Raw genomic sequence first — 24571 nt, forward strand, 5'->3', positions numbered from 1 at the left:
CCCGTGCTCGCCTCAGCAGGGCTCTCCTCCACCACCCCAGCAAAATCCGTGGTCGGAGGGAATTCGTCGTCGTCGGACGAAGAAGCCGATGCTGGCGCCGGGGGAATTTTCTTCCTTACTTGCTTAGACATGCCGTTTCACTTCTGACCCCAGTGTAATAAAAGACTTGACCACGATATCTGGCTCAGTGTCCTTTATTCGGTCCGTACTGCGTCCCCACACGGCTGTCTCTCTTATTCTCTCTGTGCTGGTTCCGATGTCACTCCAGTCCACATCAGCAGCCCCGCTGCTGTTCTTGTCGCTCTTGCAGCCCCACAGCAGCTCCGCTGCTGTACTCTCACACAGCTCCCTTGGCTGTTCCTGCTGCAGCTCTCACGGCCTCGTGCTGTCTCGCCTTCTCGTCGCTCCTGCGACTCCTGGCAGCCACTCCGCTGCTCCTCACACACGACCTTACTGCCTATCTCTATCTGCAGCTTTACACCTCCCAGTAGCTCCCTACTGTTCCCAGGGTTGGCTCCCGCTTCTCACGGTGCCCCCTCAGCTCGTACGCCCGCGTGGCCCCACACCTTTTCATTCACACCCCGACTGCCTTCTCCTTCCGGTTTACCCGCTTAAGGACCCCCTACCTTTCACCCACGTCACCTGGCTCCGCCTCCTCGTGACGTCACATCCGGAAGGTCGCTTTCGCCCGCATTACACCACCCTCCCCCATAGAAAAAACCCAGCCGACCTCGGCTGAACAACACCAAAGCGTAATGCGGTGAACCGACCTTCCCCCTTAAAGGACACTAAGCATGCAATATAACAACAAGAACAACACACAAGTAACATCGACGAACGTACGAAAGCATGCGATAAATACGACGGCAAGAACAAGAACAATAACAACATACAATCAACGAAACGTAAGCGATTTGGAACGAGTGCGGGTCGCTGGCCCGTCCCGGACGGTCGGCGGCCCACTTGTAGAACGGGGACGCGATGGAACACGAGAAATGACAGGGGGTAATTCCCCTGCTGCGATTGGAAGTCCACCGACATCTCGTGTCCCTGACGAATCAGTCTTGGTCATATTCGGCGAATGCGCCTGCAGCGGGGTCGGAAGGGTCGCCGGGCTTGAAGGTCCCGCAGCCTTGGCAGGCGCCCTCCGAGCAGGCCCACTCCTCCCCCGCGGTGTCACGGTCGGCCTGCCTGGAACAGGTACGACAGGCGCTCTAGCAAGATCAATGGACGCAGGCGGGGAAGAGTCAGAGTCAGCAGCAACAGACCCCGGCAAGGCAACATTGGGAGATGACGCATCACGTAGGGGAGCAACATATGGTTTCAACCGCGACGTATGAACAAACCAACGGCGAGAACCAAACTGAACACGCGCCGACTGTGGATTGGGAACCTCAATGAGGCGCACAGGACCATGCCAAGGTTTGTGCAATTTAGGAGAGGTCCCCGGCCGCACCTGCGGGCAATGGAGCCAGGCCAGGTCTCCCACCTTCCAGGGGCACTCCCCCCCAGACCGCCGAGCATACCGCTCGTTCCGGGCCTGGGCTTTGGCCGTAGCCACGCGGGCGTTTTCCCGCGCCTCCGTAACCCGGCGAACCGTGTCCTGAATGTATTCAGGGAGTGGTTTACGAGGTCCCTTCACCCCAGTACCCAATTGCACATCCACCGGAGGCACGTTTTCCCGACCATACATAAGGTAAAACGGCGAATACCCTGTAGCCGCATGGGGCGTCATCCTGTACGCCGAAAGCACTCCGGGGATGTGCAGATCCCAATCCGATTGCTGCTCACTCACAGTATGGCAAAGCATGGCAGACAATGTCCTGTTCAGCCGCTCAACCATACCATCCGTCTGCGGATGGTATGGAGATGTCCGTATCTTCTTAGTCCCAAGGCCTGCGCACACTTCAGCCAACAATTTAGAAGAGAAATTTCGGCCCTGGTCCGTGAGGAGTCTCTCCGGCGCCCCCTTGTCCATAATGTACCCAAACAAAAAGGCGTCGGTGATGGCCGCGGCCGACTGATCGGGCAACGGCCAGGCCATCGGCCAACGGGAGAGATACTCGACCCCTACCAGCAAATATTTATTTCCCCTCGCCGATGGTGGGAAGGGTCCCAATATGTCCAGTGCCACCAATTCATTGACTCGAGACACCTGAATCGACTGGAGAGGCGGCACGTAAGGATGTTTAGGCGGCTTACGCCGGGCGCATTCAGGGCACGCGCGCACGTGCCCTACGACATCTGTCGCCATGCCGTGCCAAAAATAATGACGTTGTAACGTCAACAAGGTCTTCTGCACCCCTAAATGCAATAGTGTGTCACAATGGAGAGTTCTAATCAACTCAAATCGCAAGGACGTTGGTACCACCACACGCCAGCTTTCCTGGAACCTTTCTTGCCACATAAGCAGACCATCTCGGAGAGCGGTTCGCGGCCCCACAGCCGAACTCGGACTCCCCTTGTCCCTCATAGACCGCTTCCGCATGGACAACAACGACTCGTCCATCATCTGTTCCCGAATCCAGACAGACCGCGGCAGATTCAAAACCCCATCAGTCGGTCCCGGTTCCATCGGAGTATCCGACTTCCCGACGGCCAACGTGAGCGGCTGAGAGGGGTTGAGAATCGGCGAACACCTATGCGTCCCCGACGCACATTTACAAGGGGCGCGCCCTGGTAATCTGGAAAGTGCGTCAGCGTTCGCATGGCTCACTCCCTTCCGATGTTGAATTTGGAAGGAAAACTCCTGCAGCGTGTCCAACCAACGTGCCCACTGTCCCGATGGCTGGTCCATTTTAAGTGCATATTGCAAGGCCGCATGATCCGTACGCACAATAAAAGAACGACCGTAAAGGTACGGTCGAAATTGCCGCAGGAAAAAAACAACCGCCAAAAGTTCTCTACGAGTGACACAGTAGCGTGTTTCCGCAGGCGACAAGACTCGGCTACCATACGCCACGACGCGCTCTACGCCCCCTTTAGACTGTGATAATACCGCCCCAATACCTGTGTCACTCGCGTCCGTATCTAGAATGAAAGGGCGATCAAAATCGGGATAATCCAATGTCGGGGCCGTAGCCAATAGATCGTGCAGACTCCGAAAGGCCGCCTCTTCCGGCTCTCCCCAAACAAATTTCCGTCCTTTACCCGTAAGGAGATGCAAGGGCCTCGCAATCGTCGCAAACCCCGGCACAAATCTTCGGTAATACGAGGCAAATCCCAAAAACCGTCGAACATCCCCCACAGAGGCCGGAGTCGGCCAATCCCGGACACACGCCGTCTTTTCCGGATCCGTGGACACCCCCTCGGCACTCACAATGTGCCCCAAATAACGGACGGACCGTTGCAGTAGGTGGCATTTCTTTGGTTTGAATTTCAAATTGGCAGAGCGCATCCTCGTGAACACTGTCTCCAGCCGCGTTAAATGTTCCTCAAATGTGCGGTTGAACACAATAATATCGTCCAAATATATAAGACACGTCTCCCACTGCAACCCCGTCAAAACGAGCTCCATCAATCTTTGAAACGTAGCAGGGGCCGCATTCAATCCCATTGGGAGGCAGTTGAATTGAAATAACCCCTGCGGCGTACGGAATGCGGTTTTCTCCCGTGAGGACTCGTCAAGGGGAAGCTGCCAAAATCCCGAAGAGAGGTCCAGTGTGGAAAAGAACTTAGCCCCCGACAATGCGTCAAGGGAGTCGTCCATACGCGGCAGGGGGTACGCATCTGCCACCGATATCTTATTCAATTTCCGGAAATCGACACAAAATCTCAAGTTGCCATCCTTTTTCTTAACCAAGACCACAGGAGCGCCCCATGGGCTGTTAGATGGCGATATAATGTCCGCAGCCAACATGTCTTCCACCGCCCCCCGAACGTGTTCTCGCTCCGCTGGACTCATCCGATGCGAATTTAACCGAATAGGGGCAGCGTCGCCCGTCTCAATGTGATGGGAAAGCAAGGATGTGCGTCCCAAATCCAAATCGTCGGAGCTGAATACATCCGAATACGTCAGCAACAATTTACGCAGCGCATCACGTTGCCCCACGGACAGGGAAGAATTTTCGTCACATAAGGTAGCGATCCAACGATTGTCCGAACTCCTTGGCTCGGAAACACCAGCGACCACTCCTCGGCGATGCGGACAATCGTGCGTCGCAAACGTCGTAGTGGCATGTGCCACAACCGTACCGGCCGGAACACGGATGTTTTCCACCCCCGCATTAAGCACCTGTAAAACCGGTAATTGATCCGGCCGGACGATGGTCTGTGCCCCAACTAACGCCAATCCCGTTGTTATCGTGGCGGATGGTGACAACAAGACCCCTAATGCTCCTAGCCGATCGGGCAGGGGCTTCCGATACCGCAAGGGTATAAGCATCTGTGAACCAGGTGGGATGTCCACAGATGCGACGGACAGCGCCTGCACCTGTACGGCCGAAGCAGGTCGCCCCCAGGGCGACGGCAGAAACGAGATTCGACGGCCCCCCGGCAATTCGATACAATTCTCATTAATTTTAATCAAAATGGGCATCTTAGCCAAAAAATCCGTGCCTAGTAAGCAAGGAACCGCCAAAGATCTCGATATTAACACCACGCCCGAAGCCGACACATCCCCTATAGATATCTTAGCATCCACCTGGCCCACAATCCCCATACTACCCCCGTTTGCAGCGACGCAAGACCCATAAACTGGACGCACAGCCCCCGGCGGAATGCCCAACAGATGGAAAATGACATCCGATATAATAGTCGCAGACGCTCCCGAGTCGACCAAAATGCGCACGTCCACACCTTGTATGGACCCCGGTACAGTGGACGAACCCGTAGCGGCCGCGACAACTCTCCGTGCCAATTTGCGCCACTGCGTAACTGAATGACAAGGCCCCGTCGATGGCCTTTCTTTAACAACAACAATAGGATCGCGCAACACAGGTGGTGGGTGAGGTGTAAAGCCTTGCCGAGTGTCTGGTGCGTGCCGACATGCCTGTTTCGGAGGTTCCTTGGTCGGCTTGTCCGGTGTTGTGGGCTCCTGCTGCGGCGGACCCGGGAAGCGGGCCCAGCAATCTCTGGCGTAATGGCCCCTACGGCCGCAGCGGAAGCAATCGGCCTCGTTGCGCCGAAGCGCAGGTCCTGCGTCCCGGCGGCCCCGTCCCGATGGCGTAGCGCGCGGCCCCGGCCTTCCGCGTCCCGGCCATGGAGAGGAGGCAGCCGTCAGCTCCTGTGGACCCCGCTCATCCGGCACATAGATCGCCTTTGTGGGGTCCCACCCCATCGCGCCTCCTTCCTTGACGGGCCCACCCGTCCATGCCGCCACTTGCTTCCAGCGACGGAGATTAAACTGCGCGTCCAGACACTTTGCTGCCGCCCGGGACGTGAGCTTCTCATGCCCACACACAGGCATGGGGATCCCCAGATCCCGAGACAGCTCCAGCATTTTTCCCAATATGAGGGGCTCGAGCAGATCCTGTGGCGTGTCAGGATATGCCGCCATGGCCAGCTCCAACACCGCACCCCTGAACGCCACGGGCGATTCTTCGGGTGCTCGTTGTCGTTGAGCGAATCGCCGATGCGCGTCGTCAGGTGGCTCATAGGCGTCGGCCATTTCCTCAAAAACTCCACATAACGTCTTCTTCTTATCGGCCGTTATGGAACGGAAAAATCGCACAGATTCGTCGTCCAGTAGAGTCGGCAACACTTCCAAGGCCTCCGCATCGGTCCATCTTGCTGAACGAACCGCCGCCAAAAATCGGCAGGCGAAAGCGCTCCAATCGCCCCCGATAGAGAATTCCTTAACCGTAGTAAGGTGGCGACTCCGACTCCTCTTCACGCCGTCTTCCAATGATGGTTGTTGTGGAGGTAAATTCAAAATGGCGTCGGCCCACGGCGTGGCCAAGATGGCGGTTTGGCGCAGCGGAGCGCGCAAGATGGCGTCTTCTTGCCGCGTGGCCAATGGCGGCGGCAGGGCAGGCAACGTGGCGGACCGTGGAGCACCTTCTCGTTCCATCGTCGTCCTTGGCGTAACGAGATGACACAGATGCGCCAGGACGTCCTTGAGTGTCTCCAGTTGTTCTGCCACCTGTTGCCATCTTTGCTCAGCGTCCGATGTTGTTGACGGACCCACCATCGCGCCGACATCTTCCACGCCCGTCCCCGTGCTCGCCTCAGCAGGGCTCTCCTCCACCACCCCAGCAAAATCCGTGGTCGGAGGGAATTCGTCGTCGTCGGACGAAGAAGCCGATGCTGGCGCCGGGGGAATTTTCTTCCTTACTTGCTTAGACATGCCGTTTCACTTCTGACCCCAGTGTAATAAAAGACTTGACCACGATATCTGGCTCAGTGTCCTTTATTCGGTCCGTACTGCGTCCCCACACGGCTGTCTCTCTTATTCTCTCTGTGCTGGTTCCGATGTCACTCCAGTCCACATCAGCAGCCCCGCTGCTGTTCTTGTCGCTCTTGCAGCCCCACAGCAGCTCCGCTGCTGTACTCTCACACAGCTCCCTTGGCTGTTCCTGCTGCAGCTCTCACGGCCTCGTGCTGTCTCGCCTTCTCGTCGCTCCTGCGACTCCTGGCAGCCACTCCGCTGCTCCTCACACACGACCTTACTGCCTATCTCTATCTGCAGCTTTACACCTCCCAGTAGCTCCCTACTGTTCCCAGGGTTGGCTCCCGCTTCTCACGGTGCCCCCTCAGCTCGTACGCCCGCGTGGCCCCACACCTTTTCATTCACACCCCGACTGCCTTCTCCTTCCGGTTTACCCGCTTAAGGACCCCCTACCTTTCACCCACGTCACCTGGCTCCGCCTCCTCGTGACGTCACATCCGGAAGGTCGCTTTCGCCCGCATTACATATTTATGGGAAATGCATATATGGGATTAGTCACTACTTGTGAAATGCGTAAGAGGTGAGCGGGGGGTTTCAAAGTCATATTATGCCGGTGCATTATGCAGGATTGGCAGCATCAAAGGGAAGGGATAGGGGTAGCATTAATAAAGGGAATGAATGTTAATAGTATGTAGCTGCAGTAAATAAACCACCACGTAAAAAACTAAAGTATAAACTACATAGTATCATCAGTATACTAAATATACTCTCCAATAAGCTGAGCTACTAACAATAAGTAATACACTATGAGACATCTCCTTTACCAGTGGCAAAATATAGTAATAGGTTTTTACCCTTTCAACTAGTACAAAAACTGACACATGTATACAAGGCATCATGTTTGCATTAACCACAACACACGCAGTCAAAATGCAAACAAAAAGAAACAACTCTGATGATGATAATGATATGCACTGTCCTTGAAGTTGATTGATCCACACCCGAGACAGCTTTTCTTAGAGCCTAGTCTCCATTGGTGTTAGACCAGATGACGCTAAAAGGCGTACAACTCTAAGACAGCGCACTATCAGAGTATTGAGAGCTCGTGGTAAGTATTTACACTATGAGACATCTCCTTTACCAGTGGCAAAATATAGTAATAGGTTTTTACCCTTTCAACTGGTACAAAAACTGCCTTGTATAACGGTGTCAGTTTTTGTACGCCTTTTGGCGTCATCTGGTCTAACACCAATGAAAAGCTGTCTCGGGTGTGGACCAATCAACTTCAAGGACAGTGCATATCATTATCATCATCATCAGAGTTGTTTATTTTTGTTTGCCTTTCGACTGCTTGTGTTGTGGTTAATGCAAACATGATGCCTTGTATAAAGGTATCAGTTTTTGTACCAGTTGAAAGGGTAAAAACCTATTACTAGTAAGTAATACATTACAATTCTACATCGCAAAAAATATATAATATGCTTCCAGCTAAACTTTTTTCTCTTACATCACACGGGTCTACCCCGTACTATATACTGCCATAGACAAACCCAACATTAAATTACATACTGTTTTACTATACACCACCCTATACAATCGACTATACATTGTAATATTACACTATGTATTATTCTACCCACCCTACTGTATACCACACTGCTGTATATTCACTATACAATTACGATAATAAATATTACCTTATATATTGTATTAAACATTACAATGTTATACTATTTATTATTATACAATCTGCTATACACTATACCATTGACCGTCGCGTGAAAGATACTAAGAGGAAGCAACGAAATATGTCAATGGGAGAGTGGTGGTGGAAGACTTGCAGCGGAGCAAAGAATCCATACCCTGCTGAGAATACAATATATATAGTCAATGCCAGTGAGTGGACTGTGGTCTGAAAGTCACCGTAAACGTGAACACAATCAGTTAAGATCCGAAATGGTTTATTACATCCTTCCAATGATTGCTGAGCCATAATCCATCTTCTCGGTTGAAATTGTCTCTGTGTTTGTATATGTAGATCGCCTCATGATCGAATCTCTCATGGTAGCCAGATGGCTTGCAGAGAACCTCTGTCTTGGAGAAGTCAATGTCATGTGCGCCCACTGAATTGTAACAGTGATCTGCCACGGCTGAGGTATTTGTCCTACCGTGTTTCAGGTTTGCTTTATGTTCACGGATGCGATCCGAGACATGTCTTTTTGTTTCTACAATGTAACTGCTACCACAGCGGCAACTTAGTTTGTAGACACTAGGGTACTGTATGTCTGGAACCACATCTTTTACAGACGGGACCAGATCACGGATTTTATGTACTGTGTTGAATCAGACCTGGATCTTGCGTTTAATCAGGATTTTTGAGATATTTTTGTGACCCCAGAAATGTAGGGTAAGGTGATTATTTTGCAAGGCTCCTCAACAGGATCCTTCTTGATGGTTGGAGTGATGGCTTTGCGGATTGTGTAGTCGGAGTAACCATTAGCCTTAAGAGCTTGGCGTACGTGTTTGAGTTCACTGCCAATGTGTTCCTGGTCGGAGATGCATTGGGCTCTATGGTGTAGAGTCTTGATGAGGGAATTCTTCTGGGATGGATGGTGGTGGGAATCCGGTTTTAGGTAAGCATCCGTATGGGTGGCTTTCCTGTAGACAGAGTGGCTCATTGAACCATCAGGTCTCCTTTTAATTAGGACATCCAAAAAGGGTAGCTTGCCATCTTTTTCGACTTCCATGATGAATCTGATGGCTGAGTGTATGGAATTGATGTGGTCGAGGAATTTGTCTAGAGCAGGCCGGCCATTTGGCCAGATGACAAAAGTGTAATCTACATACCTCTTCCATAAGGTCGGGTGTAGAGTGGCAGTCTGGATGGCGTCAGTCTCAAATTTCTCCATAAAAACGTTGGCTACAACCGGAGATAGGGGGGAGCCCATTGGGGTGCCCTCAGTTTGTTTGTAGAAAGTTCAATTCCAGGTGAAGTATGTATTGGTTAAGCAGTGTCTCACCAGGGGGGGTACCCCAGTATTCAGTCCTTGATGAACCAAGTCTTCAATGATTGCGATGGTGTCAGGTACAGGAACTTTGGTGAATATGGAAACCACATCAACACTGACAAGAAGGTCGTCTGGGGACAGGGACATTCCCTTGATTGTCGATACCAGGTCAGTAGAGTATAGTACCGCAGAGGTGGTTTTTCCAGTGAAAGGCTGCAGGATTTCAGACAAAAAAACGAGCCAGTTTGTAGGTGAGGGAGTTGATAGTAGAGACAATGGGATGAAGAGGTGTATCTTCTTTATGTATCTTTGGCAAGCCATATAATCTTGGTGGCCTGGCTGCAGAAGGTTTCAACGAGAACTGTTTTGTTTGATCAATTAATGCGGTTGAATCAGAAATGATTTTTTTGGTTTTAATGACGAGGCTGTTGGTGGGGTCTCTTTTTATTTTTGTATAGCTGCCATCGTTGAGTAGTTCTTGAATTTTGTTGTTGTATTCTATTTCTTCCATGATGAGAGTGGCATTGCCTTTGTCGGCTGAGAGGATGACAATAGCATCCCTCTTTTTTAATTGAGCTAATTTAAAAACGCTCATCTTTGCTGATGTTGCTAGCTGGCATCTTAGCGTTTTTTAGGGTTGCAGCGATTTCAGATCTTGCTACGTCTGCAGCGATGTGACCCAGGCCCTTGAGAGCCACATCTACTCGGGCAATGATACAGTGAGGGAAAAAAGTATTTGATCCCCTGCTGATTTTGTTCGTTTGCCCACTGACAAAGAAATGATCAGTCTATAATTTTAATGGTAGGTTTATTTAAACAGTGAGAGACAGAATAACAACAACAAAATCCAGAATAACACATGTCAAAAATGTTATAAATTGATTTGCATTTTAATGAGGGAAAAAAGTATTTGACCCCCTCTCAATCAGAAAGATGTCTGGCTCCCAGGTGTCTTTTATACAGGTAACAAGCTGACATTAGGAGCACTCTCTTTAAGAGTGTGCTCCCAATATCAGCTCGTTACCTGTATAAAAGACATCTGTTCACAGAAGCAATCAATCAATCAGATTCCAAACTCCTCGCCATGGCCAAGACCAAAGAGCTCTCCAAGGATATCAGGGACAAGATTGTAGACCTACACAAGGCTGAAATGGGCTACACGAATATCGACAAGCAGCTTGGTGAGAAGGTGACAACAGTTGGTGCGAATATTCGCAAATGGAAGAAATACAAAATAACTGTCAATCTCTCTCGGCTTGGGGCTCCATGCAAGATCTCACATCGTGGAGTTGCAATGATCATGAGAACGGCGAGGAATCAGCCCAGAACTACACGGGACGATCTTGTCAATGATTTATAGGCAGCAGGGACCATAGTCACCAAGAAAACAGTTGGTAACACACTACGCCGTGAAGGACTGAAATCCTGCAGCACCCACAAGGTCCCCCTGCTCAAGAAAGCACATATACATGCCCGTCTGAAGTTTGCCAATGAACATCTGAATGATTCAGAAGACAACTGGGTGAAAGTGTTGTGGTCAAATGAGACCAAAATGGAGCTCTTTGGCATCAACTCATCTCGCCGTGTTTGGAGGAGGAGGAATGCTGCCTATGACCCCAAGAACACCATCTCCACCGTCAAACATGGAGGTGGAAACATTATGCTTTGGGGGTGTTTTTCTGCTAAGGGAACAGGACAACTTCACCGCATCAAAGGGACGATGAACGGAGCCATGTACCGTCAAATCTTGGGTGAGAACCTCCTTCCCTCAGCCAGGGCATTGAGAATGGGTCGTGGATGGGTATTCCAGCATGACAATCACCCAAAACATACGGCCAAGGCAACAAAGGAGTAGCTCAAGAAGAAGCACATTAAGGTCCTGGAGTGGCCTAGCCAGTCTCCAGACCTTAATCCCATAGAAAATCTGTGGAGGGAGTTGAAGGTTCGAGTTGCCAAACGTCAGCCTCGAAACCTTAATAACTTGGAGATGATCTGCAAAGAGGAGTGGGACAAAATCCCTCCTTAGATGTGTGCAAACCTGGTGGCCAACTACAGGAAACGTCTGACCTCAGTGATTGACAACAAGGGTTTTGCCATCAAGTACTAAGTCTTGTTTTGCAGTGGGGTCAAATACTTATTTCCCTCATTAAAATGCTAATCAATTTTTTACATTTTTGACATGCGTTTTTCTGGATTTTTCTTGTTGTTATCCTGTCTCTCACTGTTCAAATAAACCTACCATTAAAATTATAGACTGATCATTTCTTTGTCAGTGGGAAAACGTACAAAATCAGCAGGGGATCAAATACCTTTTTCTCTCACTGTATCATTAACTGGTATGTGTCTAGGTGTGACTGCAAAGTTTAGTCCTTTAGCTTAAACGGATTTCAGACCATCAGAAATAGAACTGTTACTGCGATTAATTACAACTTTGTTAACGTCTAGCTTTTCAGTGTGTGGGTCCGGTCTCTTGTTTGAGAGGCGATTGAATTTGGAAATCAAGTTGTCCTTACATTTGGTCGACATAGCGGTAGCGGTAGAGGCAGTCATATTGTCTACATGTTCCCAATCCGATGTGGACATTGTTGCAATCAAAGATAAGTGTGATTTGTAGAGTATCTTGTCTTACTGATCTAGTTCGGTGCGCGTAAGTCTGATTTTCTCTGAGATAAAGGCTAAGCTAGTTCTAGACAGAATTCGTTTAGCATTAGAAGAAGTTACAGCAGCAGAGGTTAGTGTAAATGCGATTGGTATTACTTTAGAGTCGCGGCATCTCTTCATAAAGGTGAGAGACTCGATTAGCTGAGCCTTCTTATCCCGGAGTTTGTTGAAAGATCTTAAAATGTTGTGGAATCCCACCCCGTAGTGGCGGTTAAATTTCGATTTAAAGGTTTCGTGACTGCAGGGATTCATCTTCTTGGTTCTTTCGGTAAAGTCACGTAGAAGGGAAATAATAAAATAATAAAAATAAAACATAATAAAATTATTCTCACGACGTTTCGGCATTAAAACCCAAAAAATATGTTCTGATTCAACCGCATTAATTGATCAAACCAAACAGTTCTCGCTGAAACCTTCTGCAGCCAGGCCACCAAGATTATATGGCTTGCCAAAGATACATAAAGAAGATACACCTCTTCGTCCCATTGTCTCTACTATTAACTCCCCCACCTACAAACTGACTCGTTTTTTGTCTGAAATCCTGCGGCCTTTCACTGGAAAAACCACCTCTGCCGTACTAAACTCTACTGACCTGGTATCGACAATCAAGGGAATTTCCCTGTCCACAGAAGACCTGCTTGGCAGTTTTTATGTGGTTTTATTTTTCACCAAAGTTCCTGTACCTGACACCATTGCAATCATTGAAGACTTGGTTAATCAAGGACTGAATACTGGGGTACTCCCCCTGGTGAGACACTGCTTAACCAATACATACTTCACCTGGAATGGATATTTCTACAAATAAAATGAGGGCACCCCAATGGGCTCCGCCCTGTCTCCGGTTGTAGCCAACGTTTTCATGGAGAAATTTGAGACTGACGCCATCCAGACTGCCACTCTACGCCCGACCTTATGGAAGAGGTACGTAGACGACACTTTTGTCATCTGGCCACATGGCCAGCCTGCTCTTAACCAATTCCTCGACCACATCATTTCCATACACCCAGCCATCAGATTCACCATGGAAGTCGAAAAAGATGGCAAGCTACCCTTTTTGGATGTCCTAATTAAAAGGAGACCTGATGGTTCAATTAGCCACTCTGTCTACAGGAAAGCCACCAATACGGATGCTTACCTAAAACCATATTCCCACCACCATCCATCCAGAAGAATTCTCTCATCAAGACTCTACACCATAGAGCCCAATGCATCTCCGACCAGGAACACATTGCCAGTGAACTCAAACACGTACGCCAAGCTCTTAAGGCTAATGGTTACTCCGACTACACAATCCGCAAAGCCATCACTCCAACCATCAAGAAGGATCCTGTTGAGGAGCCTTGCAAAATAATCACCTTACCCTACATTTCTGGGGTCACAAAAAGATCTAAAAAATCCTGATTATACGCAAGATCCAGGTCTGATTCAACACAGTACATAAAATCCGTGATCTGGTCCCGTCTGCAGCCAGGCCACCAAGATTGTACGGCTTGCCAAAGATACATAAAGAAGATACACCTCTTCGTCCCATTGTCTCTACTATCAACTCCCCCACTTACAAACTGGCTCGTTTTTTGTCCGAAATCCTACGGCCTTTCACTGGAAAAACCACCTCTGCAGTACTAAACTCTACTGACCTGGTATCGACAATCAAGGGGATTGCCCTGTCCCCAGACGACCTGCTTGTCAGTTTTGATGTGGTTTCCTTGTTCACCAAGGTGCCTGTGCCCGCACATTCCGCGTTATCATAACGCGGAATGTGCGCCATTATAACGCGGAATGTGCGCCGTTATTATAATGCGGAACATGCGTCGTTATTAGAACATGGAATGTGCACCGTTTTCATAATGCGGAATGTGCGCCATTGTTATGACGCGGATCGTGCGCCATTATTAGAACGCTCAATGTGCACAGTTATTACAAAGCAAAACGCACGCCGTTATAAAACGGAATATTCATTATTATAACGCGGAACATGCGACATTACTATGATGCAGAACGTGCATCATTATAAAGCAGAACGCACACCATTGTTATAGCACAAAATGCACACCATTTTTATAACATGGAATGCGCAACATTGTTATAATGTGGAACGTGCGCCTCTATAATGCGGAACGTGCGCCATTGAAACGTGGAACGTGCACCGTTGTAACGCGGAACGTGCCGTTATAACACGGAACGTGCACCGTTATTATAATAAGGAATGTGCGCCGTTATTATAACGTGGAATGTACACCATTATTATAACGCAGAACGCGCCGTTATTATAACGCGGAATTTGCATCGTTATTATAATGCAGAACGCGCACCGTTCTAAAGCAGAACATGCACCATTGTAAAGCGGAACGTGCACGATTATAACGCAGAATGCATACCGTTATATAGCGGAACGTGCACCGTTATAATGCAGAACGTGTGCCATTGTAACGTGGATCGCGCACCAAGTAAAGCAGAACACACGGTGTCATAACGTGGAATGTGCGCTGTTATGACACAGGATGCGCGCCGTTGTAACCCAGTTGTCGAGCGTTCGACGACGAACGAGCTGTGCCAGAAGTCATACAGTGCAGTGATACAGTACGCAGAACGATATGGTTACGCGGCGGCATGCCCTCACTTGTCCCCCCATGGGATGGCCTGCAAGCTGATTATTTTACAGTGGAAATGTGATTCAGTGAACGGTAATTCTTCGCTTAACGTGGCTTGAGTTTAACGAGGCACTTTTCAGGGATGCATCATGTGCATTAACCAAGGGATCACTGTACTTCTATGCACCCATACCCTCCAGTATTCACCGACTGACCAGCGTTGTGAGGTATGGTAAAAGGGAAAATGTTGGTGTAACCAATTTGTCATCAAAACCTGCAATTTTTTTCACAGTGCCAGCCAAAGTCAATGTCAGCACCATCGCCAAGAATGCGACCACCATAACAGTGTCATGGAACATGTCCTCTGTTGACCTGCTCTACTATATCGCCTCCTTAAAAGAGCGTCAAGACGGACCAGATATCCAATCTCAGACCAGCACAACATTACCACAGAGCGTTACATTTACTGGTCTGGTACCTGGAAGGAATTATTTTGTTTTCGTGACAATCTACATTAGGGGAACAAATGCTATATCAGCCACTTTCACGCAGAGAACATGTAAGTATGTATAGATTTGAAGTTTTAGTGACTGCAGGGATCCATACTCTTTGGTTTTTCGGTAAAGTTATGTAGGTATAAAATGAAATAAATTAAATCAAGGCGTTTCGATTGCAACACAAGCAATCATCAGGTGGGAAAACCACAGCAAGAAATGTTTTTGCTGAAGTGGGAGAGAGATGCCGAGGTAAGAGGTTATATAGGTGGGGGAGCGGGGCAAGGGAGGGGGATAGTGGGAGGGGATCGTTGCGTGGATGCTAGGAGAGGGAAATTGATGTGACATTTTTTTCTTGCTGTGGTTTTCCCACCTGATGATGATTGCTTGTGTTGCAATCGAAACGTAATTTAATTTATTTTCTACCTACGTGACTTTACCGACAGAACCAAAGAGTATGTAAGTATGTCTCAAGTCATCGCCATCATGGTGACTGCCCCATAATGAAGGCCATCCATAAATAGATATACACGGGATTATATAGACTGGGAGGGAAGGTGCTGCAGAGGGAATAGTCTGTTCCGTAATGCCGCGTGTTGTTTTGATAACGCGAATTGGATATAACGGGATGAATGTATTAGGGAACACTTTTTTTTAATATAACGTGGATGCGAATTGGATATAACGCGATTGAGTGAACGGATATGCATCACGTGTGAGTAGGAATAAGTGGTCGTACGGCTGCCTCGGTGTAGCATTGCACAAGGCATTGGGATGCTGCTTCTTAACGCGGTATTCTTCAGGAGCGTAACTACCACCGCGTTTGCGGAGAACAGGCTGTACTATTATTAAGATGGGTGCAGCAGTGGCTAACAGGAGTTTTCTTTTCATGGACAATAAGATAAAAACTGTGACAAGGGGCCACATTTTGACATGGGTGCTGCCATGGTGTAATACTTTAGTCCACGAGACTTAAAAATCCAGAGGTCACCAGTTCGATTCCATCTTAAATGGCAGCAGTTAAACAATGGACAGGTGTCTTTAACCCCCCCTCCCATCACCCCTGTCCTCAGTCCACTCAGTTGTGTGAGAAAAACAATGTAGGGTGAAAACTTCACATTTTCCTTTGCTTCTGAAGATATTAATGTAAATCACGCCTGTCACTATTTCACAGTGCCACCCAAACCTACTTTGTCCATCACTGTCAATACCATAACGACTATGATGGTGTCGTGGGCAACCCCTGCCTCTGACGTGAACTACTACCTGGTCTACTTGAGAGAGACGGCAAACGGAACCTTAGTCAAAACCAATAATGTAACTTCCAGACCAACAACGTTCAATGAACTGGTTCCTGGGAGGAATTACTCTGTCTCCATAGAGGCTCACAGTGGGGATCTATCCGAGCTATCAGATGCAGTCATGAGTAGAACCTGTAAGTATTTTCAAATCTGCAATTCAATGTCATTCCAATGTCATGAGCAAGGGCTTGAGGACGTGTAACAATCATTTCTGTTTCAACCATCACACAAACTCTAGTCATCGTATTCTTAGGTTTTTTCGGTAAAGTCACGTGACGGTTCCACCTGAAGACGGAAGCGTGTTGCCTCCAAAACGTCGTGATTTTTATTTTATTTTTATTAAACTTTTTATTCATTTTAATTTTTCATTTACGTGACTTTACCGAAAAAACCTAAGAATATGAATCCTTGCAGTCAAGAAAGCTTCAAATCTAGTCATCGTCACAGCTGTGGCTTTTGGCTGGCTGTTGAATGAGGTTCAAATACATTGCACGGCATTTTCTGATGTTCTTCTGCGGCCGTCTGGAATGCTCGTCATTCTGATATTAGGAAGCCACTGTAGCTATGCACTTTTAAATCATCCAAATTGACAAACTGATTTCTTTCTAATGGATTTTGGTGTTGGGATTGTTGTCCTTCCTCTACACCTCCGATTATCCCGGTTGGCTACGTACGATGCGAAAGAAGTTCAAAATACATACGTGCCTGGTGTGGGTTATTCATTACGAGGAAAGTGAGACGTTACTTGAGTCCAGTGCAACTTTTAATTAAATGTAAATTAATTCTCTGTTGCCCCAAGAAACGTCAGTTCTCCTCCCTGCAGCAGCAACATCATCTCCATTTATCTGGCCCCTCCCTTCTTTAACTGAGTTTATGTCCATATCACAAATTGTAACGATGGTATTGTATATTACGTGTTGCAGGTTACTTTAGTAACTTTAGTCAACGATGTACACGCAGCATATGAACAGAGTCTGTGTCAAACGTTGTTATTTGTTGTTGCAGTGCCTCCAAAAGTCAATGTCACCATCAGCTTTAGCAACCCTAGCCCTACAGCCATGACGGTCTCATGGGTGGCTCCTATTTCAGACGTTGACTACTATGTGGTCTACTTAAGTGAAACGTACAATACAACAGAAGTGAAGAGCGTCATTGTGTCCTCCACCATTACAACAAAAGAATTTACTGATCTGATTCCTGGTAGAAGTTATGATGCTTCTGTAACGGCGTACAGTGGCATCTACTACCAACCATCCACCATCGTTACCAGAACGACCTGTGAGTTCTTGCCGGATTGTACATTCATTGTAATTACATTATAGACCTGCCATGTGAAGGAAACTTGAATTTCGATCAGGTATGATGTTTTATTTCAGCATGAATTGTGTGCAATAATGTACTTCTTTTAAACTACATAATTACGAACAAAGTAGGACATTTTAACACTTAAACTTTGACGATCAATATTCATTACATAGGTTTTCGGTGAGATTGTGTAAATATAATGTCGTTCAACCAGCCACCACCCGACAGCTAATTATTAAGGTTAATCACGTAAACAAACATGTAAATTCGTTACTAGTACAGCCAGTCCACGGGTTACGGAAGGGTTAGGTTCCTGAGAACGATCAATAACCCGCATTTTCCGTATGGTGGCGGGTTTAACGACACATTCATATTCACACGATCTAATTATAAAACCTGTAATATGCAATGTAGGACATTTACTATATGTTTGTTCATTAATTAATTTGTCAATCCGCTTGTTCTGTTGAGGGTCGCGGCAGCTTGGAGAAGGAGGTATGGACTGCCCTACTCAACATGCTGCTTCATATTTTATTTTATTTAAAATAATAGCTCAGTTGTGGAATAATACTTATGTTAATCTTATGTTAGATAGTGATAAAAACTAACTTGAAGAATTTAACCTATTAGACCCTGATGGAAAAGATATGCATTGTTCATGAAATAAATTTGGAAAATAGATAAATTGTTGAAGATTTTTTTGAAACAAAGTAATTTCTTGCAAATGGTTTGCATTTAAACAGGGAAATGTTGCAATTGATCAATTCCTTAACAAAACGATTAGACTGCAAATATGTTCACCTGTCTTCACCACTTACACAATGAGTTTGTTATGTCTTCAATGGGCCTTTTTATTATTAGCTTTAATCATTGTAAAACAACTGAAACATTACATCTTTAAAATGTCGTGCTTGCATGTTGCCATTTCAGTGCCAAGTGACATCGTTTTAACCATCACTAGCAAGACTACCACGACCATGACATTGTCAATGACGACTTCTCTACCATACTCGTTCTCCTACTTGGCTAACTTGACAGAGACTGTGAGTGGAAACTTGGTTACAATATCCCCGATTTACCCAACCATGGCAACATTTACTGGACTGGTTCCTGGAAGGAAGTACTCCGTGTCTGTGGAGGGTTCCAATGGGTCCTTCTCATCTTGGTCATATATAGTCATCGTCAGAACTTGTAAGTACCAATGCGGTAAATTTTTCAGACAATATTAATAGACAGTAATCTGCGTGCTATTATATCACTATATGTAGGTGCATTGTGTATCTTACACATTGTATTACTCAATTTGGTATTTAAAGCGTTACACCGTGCAATGCTGCCATTGTTTCGGCATTTAAAATAGACGCATGCACGAGTCACGAGTTACATTCACGTGACCAACGTAGCCAACCGATTTAACACCATTTGCTAAGTATGGTGCAAAAGAAGTTCAGCACACATACATACCACAGTGATGAGCTCGTGTCTCCCCACCTGACCTCCGATAATAGCGCCAAAAGCCCAGAGGCTCTGCTGGGATTAAATGGACCTCCTTAACAATGTCCCTATTAGAAAGCCCAGCACCTCGTTTAAAACAGCCCTGTGGGGCCTGAAACTAAACGGTGTTTCAAAATGTTAGTCCATATTACTGTCAACTTTTGACATTTTGGCTGGGTAGGCCACTCTGGAAAACTGGAAGGGATCATGGGCCTTCTTCATGCAAACTCTGGCGTGGAAAACTCTTAGCCCTTGCATGATGAGAATATAGTTGGCTGTTTCAGTCAGCGCCGTCAGTGTTCGACGGCTAGCGTTGTGTACAGGCTAGGCTAAGAGAGTGTAGAGAGTGTACAGGAAAGACCGTGAAAGTTACTAAAAAAAGAAGGTGCCTCCTACAACCCTTGTCTCCGAATCACTCCACATAGTTGGATAAAAAAAAGAGGGCATATACAAAATATATGGTGATGGTTGTATATATAGTGTTACATGCCACTTTATTGCCTTAAATTAACGATGTAAGGAGTCTTTGCAGTTCGTCTGTCCTAACCATGTTTATTTGACATTGCAGTTCCTCCACAAGTCAATGTTACCCTCATCGTCAACAGTCCAACAGCCATGACAGTCTCATGGGTGGCTCCGACTTCAGACGTTGACTATTACGTGATCTACTTAAATGAAACCTACAATGCAACAGCAGTGAAGAGCTTTGTTTTGCCTTCCACCGTTACAACACAAGCAATTACTGATCTGGTCCCTGGGAGAAGTTATAACGCTTCTGTAACAGTATACAGTGGCATCAACTCCCAACCGTCAGACATTGTCACGAATATAACCTGTAAGTATATGTATTGTTTTTATTCAGATAATCATTTGGGATGAGCATCACAGACGACACGCATTTTTACGACCAAAAGCATTCACCATAAATAGAATCTAGGTATTTTATTAGAAGACATTTGTAAACAATCACAATGTCGTTTTTTAAAAATTTATTTGTTTTGAGCCAATAGAATTCTTAATTTAAAGGGAAATATGTGATAATACATTGCATTGATCCACAAAGTTCCGTATGCTTTATTGAAAAGTATTAAGTACATGTCGGCTTATTCTTGGTTCTTGGTTAACACAACTTTATTGACCAATGCCAACTGTGTCTATGTCCCTAAACTTCAAATATATAACTAAGAATAATAGTTAAATAAAATACCATCATGTAGCAATTCATAAATAATTTGAAATACAACCGGAACACGTTAGAGCATTATAATGGGCAGCTTTTGAAGGCACATCTCATTATATAGGGCAGCTTTTGAAGGCACACCTAGATGATGATTAAGTAATGAAAACAACATTCAAATATGTCAAAACATGATACTTCGTTTTCCTTGCGTACCAAATGCGATGATCTACGTTTTATAAACATGGGTATTAATGGACGAAATATTAAAAGTACTCAAAGACTCGTGAATAAGTGCAAGCTCGGAGACAGGACATGTTATTAAAAGCGATGATGGACAGTGGTTGAGTGGCATCAATAGGAGGGAGCGTGCATGAGAGTGTATTCACCTTAGAGATAGAGCGATGAAATCAGTTCATCTGCAGGAGCTAGATGAACTGTTATATTACAGAATTATGAGGGATTCTGATGTATTGCGGAGGACTTCATCCAGAATTATACTGATCACGGCTGATGTTGATGACAAAGTGTTACATTAGTTAGTATTACATTACATAGCAACATCGTTTCCAAAGATCAACGTGGGAACACACTTCCCGCATCCCACAAGATACTTTCAAGCTTCTACAAAAGTCAACATAGAACCATCATCACCCACACTGACATCAATATCCCTGTGATTGTCGAAACGATTACAAAGATGTAACCTGGTCAAAGCTGACTGGGACCAATATAAGGAGGCTGTAGAGAGAGTGGTGAGTCATTCCCGTGACACCGGAATGCGATCCCCGTTGTATTGGCCTCCTTACTGCAGCTGCCAAGAAGAGCATCCCCCAAGGCTTCCAGAAAGACTACCCCTGCTGGACAAAAGAAACCCAGGACCTCTTCAGACAGTACAACCAGTTGGGCAGCCCACAGTTTGGAAAGGCCCTGCTAGACTGTCGGCAGAGATGGTATCTCCCCAAAACATCTTCATCACTTAGGCCATAAAGTAATCCAATGGCTGGCAAAACTGTACACCAAAACCATGAAAACGGGATGCATCCCAAAAGCATAGCAGGAGGTGATGGTCGACCTGTGAAACTATAGGCCGACATCACTCCTGTGCATGATCTATACACTGCTGGAATGCATCATCCCCTAGAGAATCAGCCCCTTCATTGAGTCGTGATCCCTGAAGAACGAGCCGGATTCCGGACTAGACGTCATTCCTTTGACCAATTTTTGGCCATGCAAAACACATCAAGGCCGGATTTCAGACAAAATCTAAGACCGGCGCATCCTTTATGGACATGCCATCGGCCTATGACACAGCCTGGATTAAGGGCTTTATGTTGAAACTTGCAAGAACGATTCCATGCCTTAAAACAATACACCTGCTATGGACGATGCTGTGCAATAGGCAACGGCGTGTCTATACGAGCAACAAATCCAGCTCACTCTGGTTCCTCAGCAATGGATTGCCACAGCGACAGGCCACCAACCGGATCACGCAAATTTGTATATGTGGATGCTCTTGCCCTATAAATGCAAGCAGCCACTTTCACCAACCTTGAATCCACTCTGAACAAAGACCTAAACACCATCGGGAAATGGAGGCTCAAGCCAAATCCCCAAAAAACAACAGCAACCTGCATTTCATCTTGATAATTAATAGGAGCGCCAAGCACACTCGGAAAGTGACCTGTAGAAACACTATGCAACACGACCACAATCTGACTTATCTCAGTGTGAATTTGGACCATTCGCTAACCTTTTTCAACCACCAAAAAATGGTAGCCGCCAATACCAAAACAAGGTTTAAACCTGGTCCAGAAACTGGCGAGCACAAGTTGTGGAGCATAAGCACTAGTGCTACAGACATCAATGATGAGGCTTGTGTGCAGAATATCCCTGGGTTTGATCTTACACGAAGCTCATGGTCCACGCTAAAACGAATTTTCACCTACTGTGGCAGATGCGGATATCTGATCCACAAATGAAAAATTAAACACTGTCCAGTATGCGACTGTGGTCATCTAGAACAGACAACATTTCACGACACAATGCCCGATCCACAAATACAAAGGAGACATGAGAGTAATACACTCCACTACCCCTGACACAGTTATATGGCTTAACCACCTGAATGTAAAATTGTAGTTGTTGCTCTGCTTCTACATTAGCCATAAGAAAGAAAAATAAGAATTCGACACCTGCATTTGTATGTTGAACTTCTTTCGCACGCTACATAGCCAACCGTGCTATTAAAAGTTATAAGGAAAGGACAACAAACTAACAAACAAAAAGCAGTTCGAAAGAAATGGGGTTTCAACTTGGATGTAAAAGTGCCTAGCTCCAGTGGCTTGATAATATTGGAAGAGTCTTCCAGATGGCCGAAGAAGCTCATTTCAAAGCACACAATCAACACCTTTAATTAATGAAGCAACTCCTCTCAGTCATATAACTCATCATGTCTCTCGTTTTTACATAGCTCTGTAAATTGCCTAGCGATCAAGATGCATTGCCTTTATTTCGAGTTTTCAGCCACACATATTCTGACATCACAATTAATAGGCACATGATGATGCATCGATTATTGCATCGCACTGCATGCATTGCATAGTGAGTTTGAGAAACGATTATTTGATATTCGTATACATTGTGTAATCATTCCATGTGACCTCTGCAACCAATAGCAGTTTATTCATTATATGCACCATGCACATTGTAAAAAAACCCAGCAATTCTTGAACAGAATTATGACCCAAAATTTTGACTACAACATCGCATTGTAAGCGAATCGTTACATGACTGTATCCATTTGTGTGTGTGTTTAAATTAGATATGTCAATTCGGCTGGCTGGGAGTAACTCCACATGTCAGGGCCGGGTGGAGGTGTTCTACAATGGCCAGTGGGGCACGGTGTGTGACGACTTCTGGAACTCGCAGGATGCCAAGGTCGTGTGTCATCAAATGGGTTGTGGCCTCAATGGCGTTGCCATGCCATCTGCTTACTTTGGACAGGGCAGTGGTCCTATCTGGCTCGACGATGTTCAGTGCTCTGGCAACGAGACTGGGCTCTCCAACTGTAGTCATCTTCCCTGGGGGACGCACAACTGTGGCCACAATGAAGATGCCTCAGTCATCTGCTCGCAAGGTTACTTAAGCAAGATTGTGTGTTGGTCAATATGTCTGTGTGCCCTGTTGTCTTGCTGTTGCATGTCCAAGCTATTTATGTTCTTTGCAGGCAAAATATTTATTGATTAATTTATTTTTCATTATTCGCCTAAATCATTGTAAAATAACGAAAACATGTGTTGCACTCTCGAAATTAAGGACGTGGGTAGATTCTCCAAATCGACGGCAAACACATTTATTATGATAATCTGTAAAATGCTTCAGCATGTGTTACAGAAATTCTCAACCGAGTCGCCATTAACCACGCGATTGGTGTACACGTCAGATTAATCAATAACAGTTTCCCTTAAATCCATTACATTACTGAAAAACCATCTTTTTCTTCAATCAAAACCTTTACACTTCACTATTCGAATATTACTTTAATCCTAAGCTGTATGTCGATCTATACCATCCACTTATATTGATATCTTACACTCATTATCTGTATTGTATATGTACTTTATATTTACTTTACTTGTCACCATTGTATAACTTACTACTGTACACGTGTTCTATTCTTAATAGCATTGCAAGTAGTCATGCTCTAGGTGCATGGGCATGGTTATAGAATAAACAGTATTAGGGTTATATGATTACCTGTATTATCTACAGAACGTCATCTTACAGTGTACAGTGCTAAGTTTTCTGTTTTGGGTTAGCTCCAACTCTTTGTGCACGAAGAGCCAGGTGACCGAGCATTGCATTATGCATTAGGAATTACCAGACACTCTGGTATTATATTCTCAGGTTTTTTCGGTAAAGTCACGTAGGTAAAAACATTAAAATTAATGAAAGTAAAATAAAACAAAACAAAAATAAAATTCACGACGTTTCGGAGGCAACACAAGTCTCCGTCATCAGGTGGGACCGTCACAGCCGAATTAGCTGCATCAAGTGAAGCAATGATTCAAGATGTAATCCCTTATAAGCAAGTTGAAGGGAGGTGGAGAGGGGGGGAGAGCTTATCAGGCTGTGGTAGCCAATGAATGGAAACGTATCGGGAGGGAGGAGGAGCGGTGATCAAAGACTGCACGCAGTGCTCAACACAAT

The 24571-nt window shown here is 46.1% G+C and overlaps 1 pseudogene; it reads left to right on the forward strand.

Moving 5' to 3' along the window:
* LOC144948134 (receptor-type tyrosine-protein phosphatase beta-like) overlaps window positions 1–24571 on the forward strand; it is a 96414-nt pseudogene that overhangs the window by 33588 nt on the left and 38255 nt on the right.

The sequence above is a fragment of the Lampetra fluviatilis genome, chromosome 48, assembly GCF_964198595.1.
Source record: "Lampetra fluviatilis chromosome 48, kcLamFluv1.1, whole genome shotgun sequence".
NCBI classification, from domain to species: Eukaryota; Metazoa; Chordata; class Hyperoartia; order Petromyzontiformes; family Petromyzontidae; genus Lampetra; species Lampetra fluviatilis.